A 10,881-nucleotide genomic window follows, 5' to 3' on the forward strand; every position below is an offset into this window, starting at 1 on the left:
CCATTAACAGATGATTGAGTAAGCAAAATGTGATATACACATACAATGGAATATTATTTTGCCTTAAAAAGAAGGAAATTCTGACACGCCCTCAAGGATGAACCTAGAGGACATTATGCTAAGTGAAATAAGCCAGTTGCATAAAAGCAAAAATATGTCATTCCACTTATATGAGGTACCTACAGTAGGAAAATTTATAAACACAGAAAGTAGAACAGTGGTTCCCACAAGCTGAGGGGAGGGAGAATAAGGAGTTATTGTTTAATGGGTACAGAGTTTTAGTTTCGTAAAATGAAAAAAGTTATATAGGTGGTGGTGATGGTATGAAATACTTAATACCACTGAACTATATACTTGAAAATGGTTAAAATGGTAAATTTTATGTTACGTGTATTTTACCACAGTTTTAAAAGAAGGAAAGGAAGTGTATTAGTCCATTCTCACACTGCTATGAAGAACTGCCTGAGACTGGGTAATTTACAAAGGAAAGAGGTTTAATTAACTCATAGTTCAGCATGGTTGGGGAGGCCTCAGGAAACTCACAATTATGGAAGAAGGGGAAGCAAACACACCATTTCTCACATGGCAGCAAGATAGAGAAGAATGAGTGCACAGTGAAGGGGGAATCCTCTTATAAAACCATCATATGTCATGAGAACTTACTATCACAAGAATAGCATGGGAGAGACCACTTCCATTGATATAGTTTGGCTCTGTGTCCCCACCCAAATCTCACCTTGAATTGTACTTCCATAATTACCATGTGTTGTGGTAGGGACCCGGTGGGAGATAACTTAATCATGGGGAAGTTTCCCCCATACTATTCTCAGGTAGTGAATAAGTCTCATGAGATATGATGGTTTCTTCAGGGGTTTCCTCTTTTGCATCTTCCTCACTCTGTCTTTGCCTGCTGCCATCTGCGTAAAATGAAACCTGCTCCTCCCTGCCCTTTGCCATGATTGTGAGGCTTTCCTAGCCATGTAGAACTGTAAGTCCAATTAATCCTTTCTTTTGTAAATTGCCCAGTCTCAGGTATGTATTTATCAACAGCATGAAAATGGACTAATACAGTAAATTGGTACCAGTAGAGTGGGGCATGGCTGAAAAGATACCCAAAAATGTGGAAGCAATTTTAGAATTGGGTAATAGGCAGAGGTCAGAACAGTTTGGAGGGCTCAGAAGAAGACAGGAAAATGTGGGAAAGTTTGGAACTTCCCAGAGACTTACTTAATGGCTTTGACAAAAAATACTGATGATATGGACAATGAAATCCAGGCTGAGGTGGTCTCAAATGGAGATGAGCAACTTGTTAGGAACTGGAGCAAAGGCGACTCTTGTTACTTACATTTTAGCAAAAAGACTGGCAGCATTTTGCCCCTGCCCTAGAGATTTGTGAAACTTTGAACTTGAGAGAGATGATTTAGGGTATCTGGTAGAAGACATTTCTAAGCAGCAAAGCATTCAAGAGGTGACTTGGGTACCGTTAAAGGCATTCAGTTTTAAAAGGGAAGCAGAGTATAAAAGTTTGGAAAATTTGCAGCCTGACAATATGATAGAAAAGAAAATCCCATTTTCTGAGGAAAAATTCAAGCTGCCTGCAGATATTTGCATAAGTAACGAGGAGCCAAATGTTAATCACTGAGACAATAGGGAAAATGTCTCCAGGGCATGTCAGAGACTTTTGTGGCAGTCTCTCCCATCACAGACCCAGAGGTCTAGGAGGAAAAAATGGTTTTCTGGGAAGGGCCCAGGATCACTGGGCTGTATGTAGTCTAGAGACTTGGTTCTCTGTGTCCTAACCACTCTAGTCATGGCTGAAAGGGGCCAATGTAGAGCTTGGGCCATGGCTTCAGAGGGTGCAAGCCACAAGCATTGTCAGCTTCCATGTGGTGTTGAGCCTATGGGTGCACAAAAGTCAAGAATTGAGGTTTGGGAACCTTCACCTAGATTTCAGAGGATGTATGGAAATGCCTGGATGTCCAGGCATAAGTTTACTGCAGGAATGGGGCTCTCATGGAGAACCTCTGCTAGGACAGTGTAGAAGGGAAATGTGGGGTGGAGCCCCCACACAGAGTCCCTACAGGGGCACCACCTAGTGGAGCTGTGACAAGAGGACCACCATCCTCCAGACCCCAGAATGGTAGATCCACCTACAGCTGCACCATGTCCCTGAGAAAGCTGCAGACACTCAATTCCAGCCCATGAAAGCAGCTTGGGTGGGCAGGCTCTACCCTGTAAAGCCACAAGGATGGAGCTGCCCAAGACCATGGGAACCCACCTCTTGCATCAATGTGACCTGGATGTGAGACCTGGAGGTCAAAGGAGATATTTTGGAGCTTCAAAATTAGATTGTTCTATTGAATTTTGGACTTGCATGGGCACTGTAACCCCTCTGTTTTGGCCAATTTCTCCTATTTGGAATTGTTGTATTTACCCAATGTCTGTATTTCCATTGTATCTAGGAAATAACTACTTTGCTTTTGATTTTACAGACTCATAGGCAGAATAGACTTGCCTTGTCTAAGATAAGATGTTGGACTGTGGCCTTTTGAGTTAATGCTGAAATAAGTTAAGACTTTTGGGGACTATTGGGAGAGCATGATTGGTTTTGAAATGTAAGGACGTGAGATTTGAGAGGGGTAAGCGGTAGAATGATATGGTTTGGCTCCATGTCCGCACCCAAATCTCATCTTGAATTGTATTCCCATAATTTCCATGTGTTGTGGGAGCGACCCAGTTGGAGATAATTTAATCATGGCAGAAGTTTCACCCACACTGTTCTTGTGGTGGTGAATAAGTCACACTAAAGCTGATGGTCTGCTTTTGCATCTTCCTCATTCTGTCTTTGCCTGCTGCCCATCCATGTAAGATGCGACTTGCTCCTCTTTGCCTTCCACCATGATTGTGAGGCTTCTTCAGCCACGTGGAACTGTAAGTCCAGCTAACCTCTTTTTTTGTAAATTGCCCAGTCTCAGGTATATCTTTATCAGCAGTGTGAAAATGGACTAATACACCCATGATTCAATTACCTACCAGGTCCTTCCCATGACACTTGGGGATTATGGGAACTACAATTCAAGATGAGATTTGGGTGGGGACACAGCCAAACCATATTGGGAGAAAGTTATCTAACTACTTAGTAGCACTGCTGATCTCCTGCCTCCCAGTCCGGTTTCCTCTCATTTACACATGCTGGCTTCTCTCAGAGTATCATTTATTGGCTAAGCATTATAATAATGTGCTCTTCCAGCAGAGAATACCTTTCTAGGACATATCAAAAAGGTAAACTTTAGAGTTTACTTAAACTCATATCTTCTGTATCAGTCAGGGTGAAGATAGGGTTAAGATAGGCAGGAAGCCACTGCTGCTGTTTGAGAGGAAGGGGAGGAAGTGGTCACTGGAACTCGAAGAGCTGTGGTTGTATGAGAGGCATTGACCTTTGGTAGAGAAATGTTGCTGTGCATTTACTGCTAACAAGGAGGTATCTGGTCAAATAAGTGTACCTTCTTCTGGTCTTCTGTTGCTGATGCCTCCCATTGGCTGAACCCAACTGGAAGTCAGAGGGCAAGAAAACCTGTTGATGCAGTTCATAGGACCCAAAAACATTGAGTAGAGGGGAAAGGGTAGAGAATAGGTTTGAAGGTGGCATTATACCAAACTTCATTTTAAAAGTGAAAGCACTCAGACTCTGTATTAGTCGTAGTTCTCTAAAGAAATAGAACTAATAGAATATAGATAAACAGATAGACAGAGATATAGATATTTCAGAAGGGATTTACTACGGGGATTGGCTCACTTGATTATGGAGGGGTAGACAGAGATATAGATATTTCAGAAGGGATTTACTACGGGGATTGGCTCACTTGATTATGGAGGCTGAGAAGTCCCACAATATCCTGTCTGCAGGATGAACAAGGGAAGATGGTAGCATGGCTCAGTCCAAGTCCAAGGGCCCGAGGACCAGAGGAGCCAACAGTGTAACTCTCAGTCCTAAGCTGATGGCTTGAAAACTGGGGAGTATCTGGTACAACTCCTGGAGTCCAGAGGCCTGGAAGTTCTGATGTCCAAGGGCAGGAGAAGATGGGTATCCCAGTTCCAGAAGAGAGTGAGCAAATTTGCCTTTCTTCTGCCTTTTTGTTCTGTCAGGCCCTGAGCCAACTGGATGGTATGGGCCTTCACTGGGTGAGGGGGGAATCTTCCTAGTCCAGTTATTCAAATGCCAGTCTCTTCTGGAACACCCTCACAGACATACCTAGAAACAATGCTTCACCAGCAGTTATCTGCATGTCCCTGAATCCAGTCAAATTGACACCTGAAATGAACCATCCCAGACCCAAAGAATTAAATGACTTGTTTCATGTCATTGATAGATTAAGATTCTCACTGTATTTATGACCTAATAATTGGGTTGTATTCAAATGGTGATAAAGAATGAGAATACAAGTCTAAACTTGGAAAATCTGCCACAAACAGAACACCTAAAAAAGTTTTGTTTTTGAAGGAGAGTGATATGCACATCTTCCACAGAATGAGCATTCATTAGGAGTTTTTATGCTTTGAACTTTGCAAGTCTGATTCATCACATGTTACAAAGAAAATAATCTTAAGACATTGAGTTTTCTTCCTGCTTCTGCCCTAATGATTATCACAGTTTATGGGACATTTAGGAGAAGCTGAAGCAGAGTATTAAATTATAGATGTTTAGTTAAATAAAACAAGATAGCTAACTCAAAGAACCTTGTTGAAGAGAGTCACAGAGTTGCGTCCTCAAACATGGATTTTTCATAATTAAAGGACTTTGAGACAACTTTTCAGGCTCATAGAAGTTCACAAGATGGTTCTTAAAAGAAAATTGATGTGACAAGACTTTTGAGCATAAAATACTGAAACTTTAGGAGAATAAAGCAAAAATTGTACTTTTCTTTCTTTAAAGGAAGTGATGCAGTATAGTAATTAAGTAATTAAGTCCATGTTCAAGAATCAAAATTCTTGAGCCCTCTGTTCATGGTTTCCTTTACTGTTATTTGAGAAATAAAGGCAAATCTTGCTTGTACCATCAAGGTTACAGTTTTCTAATTCCTTTAGCTGAGATTTGAATGTATTCACTAAGTTCTGTTTCCTTCTTTGCCCACCTTTTCTATGCCACAAATATTGCTTGTTCCAAGGCTTAGAGAAATTTTGTTATCTTTTCTGGTAGGTTTCTTGTGGTTCTTGTATGAGCAGCATTCTGCAAATGGGCATAACTTATTTATGTAGTATGTGCCTTATGTGAAGGAACTTAATATTCCTTTGAAGGAAACCAGTTAGAAACTTAAAAAATCTGAATTCTAATATGCTCAAGGATAGCTGATCTAAGCAAGAATCTATAGAGTACCAAGACTATGTGTTTGCTTAGCTGGTTTTAAAATAATCTAACAAATTGGGGGATTTGATTCATTTAAAAGAATGCTACATGAAATAAGCATTTAATATTAGACTCTATAGTGTTTTAAGTTACACCCTACGTGCCATGCAGCCACCAGTAAAATAAAAGGTAAGTAGCTTAGATTAAGTTCACCATTATTCTGTGAAAAGAGATAAAAAGTATAACCTAAAACTTCAGAGAGTTAATATGGTCATTTTAGTAATTGATTACAAAGGGGAAGATTATAGAGAAGTGCTATCACAATAATGAGAGATTACTTGAAGCTTATGTTTCACAGTGAGAGGAGAAGGGAACACACATTAAGTGCTTGCTAGGTGACTGAACATTGCTGAGTGCTTTATATATGTTGTTTTATACAATATTGTCAAAATGCAGTTGGGTATGGTGGCTCATGCCTATAATCCCAACACTTTGAGAGGCCGAGGAGGGTGGATCACTTGAAGTCAGGAGTTCGAGACCAGCCTGGCCAACATGAGGAAATCTAGTCTCTACTAAAGCTACAAAAATTAGCTGGGTGTGGTGGCACACACTTGTTGTCCCAGCTACTCAGGAGGCTGAGGCAGAGGAATCACTTGAATCCAGGACGCAGAGGTTGCGGTGGGCCAAGATCACACCACTGCATTCCAGCCTGGGTGACAGGAAAAGCCCCCACAAAAAAAAAAAAAAAAAAAAAAAAAAAAGTGCTATGAAGCCTTCCATTATCACGACCTGTTTATAAAAAAAGGAAGTAGAGGCCGGGCGCGGTGGCTCAAGCCTGTAATCCCAGCACTTTGGGAGGCCGAAACGGGTGGATCATGAGGTCAGGAGATTGAGACCATCCTGGCTAACACGGTGAAACCCCGTCTCTACTAAAAAAATACAAAAAAATAGCCGGGCGAGGTGGTGGGCGCCTGTAGTCCCAGCTACTCGGGAGGCTGAGGCAGGAGAATGGCGTGAACCTGGGAGGCGGAGCTTGCAGTGAGCTGAGATCCGGCCACTGCACTCCAGCCTGGGCAACAGAACGAGACTCCATCTCAAAAAAAAAAAAAAAAAAAAAAAAAGGAAGTAGAGAGGTTAAATAATTGGCTAAAAGCCAACTGCCTAGGAAGTGATGGAGCTTGGATCCTTTACAGTCAGATTCCTACATTTATCTTTTTGCCACTGAACCATCTGATATGTATTGTTTTTCTTATATTAAAACTTGCTTGCATTGGATAATGGATAACTCAGTGTCAAAATGGATTGGCTTTATCACCTTGATGGAGCACAGAACTCATTTTAGGATGAAAATGACGGGCAGAATGGAAAGCTTGCACTGTTTATTCTTCACTGAAGAGCCCTAGCCTTGTGCTTTCTATGTAGTGTTTGCTTCGTGAATAAATAAAATCTAAGCAGATCCTCTGTTTAAATTATTACTTCCTGAGCTGAGTGAAAATAGATTAAAAGAAATACTAAAATATTTGTAGTTGTCATTATTTATGAAGTTCATTGATCAACTAGGTTATGAAAATCTTTCGTAACTCACATTGACTCCCCTTTTAGAACACAGATGTATTAAAGGGGTGGCTCTGGGATCTCCTTCATGCCAAAAAGGGCCTGTGGAAACTGTGTGACCTTAAGAAAGTCGCTTAACCTCTCCAAACCTTATTCCTTCTTTAGCCAAATAGGGACAATTCCTTATCAGCCAAAGGTGGAAAGTCTAGGTAGTTATGTTTTTTTCTCATTGTTAAAAACATTCATTTTGATACATAAGTCAGTAGAGTTTCCACTATGCCACAGAAGCCTCTATGAAGAGCCCTGTGCCATCCAACCAGGAAACATATTTATTTATTTATTTGAGATAGGGTCTTGCTCTGTCACTCAGGCTAGGTGCCTGAGTGCAGTGGTGCCATCATAGCTCACTGCAGCCTCAACTTCCCAGTCTCAAGCAATCTTTCCATCTCATCCTCTGGAGTAACTAGAACTATAGGCTCAGCTAATTTTTGTATATTTTGTAGAGTTTGGGTTTTGCCTTGCTGCCCAGGCTGATCTCTAATCCTGGGCTCAAGTGATCCACCTGCCTCGACCTCCCAAAGTGCTGGGATTATAGGTGTGAGCCACCGTGCCTGGCCAACTAGGGAACATTTGAATGATGCCCCATTTCTTATCCCCATCAGAGTGCACACCTCCATGTTGTTCCTGCCCACTGATGGCTTCCAAATCCAGATGATCAAATAGTCCTTTATCTCCAAAGCAGGCTCAAAACGATTGGCTCAGACATCCCAGGCTCTATACCATTCTTTAGTTCCAGGTAAGTCATGAGACGAATAAAGCCCCAGCAGATGGAAAATTGGCTGCCCTCGAAAAGCTACTGCAGCTTCTGCTTGGCCTCTTTGCCCAGCGTCACCATGGAGATGGCCAGGGTGGTATGGTGAGGTAATATTTGCTTTCTGATGCCCCTTGTGATAGGATTTGTGACATGAAAATTCTAACTCCTGGACTCATGATATGGTCCCACCTTACTCTCCAGCCTTCTCTCTTTTACTCTCCTTTCTGTTGCTTTCTTATACTCTCCTTTTTGCCGCAAGTCCCAGTACTCCCTCTTGAAGCTTTCTTCCACTAGAATCCCTTCCACCCACATCCACTCTGCAACCCTCTCTCACACAGCTCTGACGTTTCTTCAAGGCCTAGGCTATGCTTTGCAGCCTCCGCATTGCCCTACATCAACCAGGCAGCCCAGTATATTAAATGAGCTCAACAAACATTTTTTGGAATAAACCAGAAATGGACTGTATTAGTCTGTTCTCACGCTGCCATGAAGAACTACTGGAGACTGGGTAATTTATGGAGAAAAGAGGTTTAATTGACTCACCATTCTGTAGGCTATACAGGAAGCACGGCTGGGAGGCCTCAGGAAACTTACATGGTGGAAGGTGAGGGGAAGCAAGCATGTCTTACATGAAGCAGGAGGAAGAGAGTAAAGGGGGAAGTGCCACACACTTTTAAATCATCAGATCTCATAAGAACTCACTCACTATCCACTATCATGAGAACAACAAGAGAGAAATCTACCCCTATGATCCAATTGCCTCCCACCAGGTCCCTCCCCCAACAATAGGAATGACAAACATGAGGTTTGGGTGGTGACGCAGAGTCAAACCATATCATGGACAAAAAGAGAAACCTAGTGAATGAAGAGGGTAATATCACCAACTGTTGCCAAAATATCAGTGCTGCTTCTTTACCTGGTTATTCCCTTCCACACTCGATCCACACTCAAGTGACACTTGCCCTTAAATGTCATCTTATCACTTTTTTCTCCCTTTCAAATTCATTCTTTCATGATTTCTCCTAAACCAAAAGTTTAGAAGTCAGGGCACAGGCGCACTTTCTCCTGACTCCTCTTTACCCCATAGCTCCTTTGAAATAGTCTTGATTGAGAAAAAAGATTAGTATATGATGGAAATGACACACAATAATAGTTATTGATGTGAAATAAAATTTAGCTTAAGAAAAATTATGATAAAATAAATCTTTTTTGGGGGTAGTTATTAAACCAAAGAAATGCCTTGTAGTCCTGACTGTGCAGAACTCTGTGTCCAAGGAAATTCTTAAGAAGAATGAGTTTGTAGAAGTACCTATGGAAGCAGAACTGCCCCAAGAGTTCAGGTGTGAACCGCCAAACCTGACGGTCTGGAATGTGTGTCTAATCTAATCCCAAGTATACATTACTGAGTAGTCACTGTGTGGGGGACACCATGCTAGGCTGGTAATAACTATAGCCTCTGTCTATTAAACCTGACATGGTGCCAGGCAAATAATAAATATCATCTCATTTAATCCTTCCAGTAACCCCAGTAAGGTAAGTATCACTATTCTCATTTTACAAATAAGTAAGTTGAATCTCATAGAAGGTAATTCAGTTGCATAAGATCCCACATGTTTTAGTGGCAGAACCAGGCTTTGAATCTAGGTTTTTCAAATTTTAAAACCATCTCTTATCTACCTTATTTCACAGGGAAAATTTGGCAATATAACTGAAGAAATTATTCTCAAAAAACAATTAAAGGGCAAGATAATACACAAAAAGTGCTAGTCTTAAGCACTGATAAATGATGCTGATTTCTAATAGCTCTCTAAAGCAGTAACTACAATCAAGTCACCCATATCTGAAAATTAACAATGAATAAATATTAAGTGGTACTTTTGGCCAAATCCTATGCAAGTTGCCTTTAGATACATGAAGCACATTTTCCTTACAGTGATCTGTGAAATATGTATTATTATTACCCACAACTTCCAGAAAAGGAAACTGACACTCAGGTCAATAATTTGTGGGGGCCGTGTTTTGCAACATGTGGTTTGAAATGTGGCTAGACTTTTGGGATAGGAGCTCTTTCCAGCAGGTTGCTAAGATAATAAGATGTTAGTTGGAGTCCTGATGTTCATTGCTGTCCCATTTAGAGACAGTATGTCTGAATATGGGCAATGTGGAGACAAGCACTGTGGAGAGGTGGGGAGAGACACGCTTCTGATAATGTCGTTTGAGTAGCAAGGTTACTCTGTATTGAGAAGAGACTACTCTGAGGAGCAGTGTGGAGAATGGAAGGAAGCCAATTCGGAGACTATAGCAATAATATCCAAGTGGAAGATTATAGTGACTAGGACCAGGGTGGTAGCAATGGACACAGTGGGTAGTGGTCTGATTCTGGATATATTTAGAAGGAAAATCATTAGAATTTGATGACAAATTAGATGTAGAATATGAAAAAAAATGGGAGAGTCAATAACTTCAAGGATTTGTGACTTAATTGTGCAGGTATCTCTTTCTTCGCCGTAAACTGGCTTGTTTAGGGGTAATATCTTCCTTGCCAGCTATTGATTTAGGAACAAGAATGTGACTTGATTATAGCCAATGGGATACAACAAGGCATCTGCTGGGAGCTTCTCCATAAAAGAACCACTGGTAGAAGAGAGTCACTCTTTTTTTCCCCCTTTAGATGTGGTTGTGCCCGGATGTGATACCCAGAGCATCTGCAATTATCTTGTTACCAGCTTATGAATGAACCAACAGAGAGGTTGGCAGAGCCGAGAGATGGAAGGAACCAGGGTCCTAGGTGACATCACTGAGCCACTGAAGCAACCAAGCCTGTCTATGAACTCTCTCATTGTGGGATACTGTATTTCTGTATTATTTAGGATAGCTGGTGATGGGATGTCTGTTTCTTGCACCGTAAACCATCCTACTCCAGGATGCTCTTTTGTAGGTTTTATCACTTGCCCTTTTTAGAATGAAGTACCAAAGAATTTAGAAATGTTTCCAAAGTTTCCAAAACAACAGATCCTATACTATAACACTCTTAGTTGAAGGAAAACAAGGCCGGATAGGAAAACAATTCCATGGTGATAGTAGGCAATACATTATATGTATGTTGATTTATGACATGGAAGGAAACAGATTAGTTGTGGAACTGTGAGTGCAAAGCTATGGTGCCCTA

The 10,881-nt window shown here is 41.2% G+C and overlaps 1 pseudogene; it reads right to left on the reverse strand.

Moving 5' to 3' along the window:
• Window positions 1-7,625: 7,625 nt before the first annotated feature.
• Window positions 7,626-7,793, reverse strand: LOC112624340 (annotated as a pseudogene).
• Between the last annotated feature and the right edge of the window lie 3,088 nt (window positions 7,794-10,881).

Source organism: Theropithecus gelada, chromosome 5 (genome assembly GCF_003255815.1).
Source record: "Theropithecus gelada isolate Dixy chromosome 5, Tgel_1.0, whole genome shotgun sequence".
In the NCBI taxonomy this organism is placed as follows: Eukaryota; Metazoa; Chordata; class Mammalia; order Primates; family Cercopithecidae; genus Theropithecus; species Theropithecus gelada.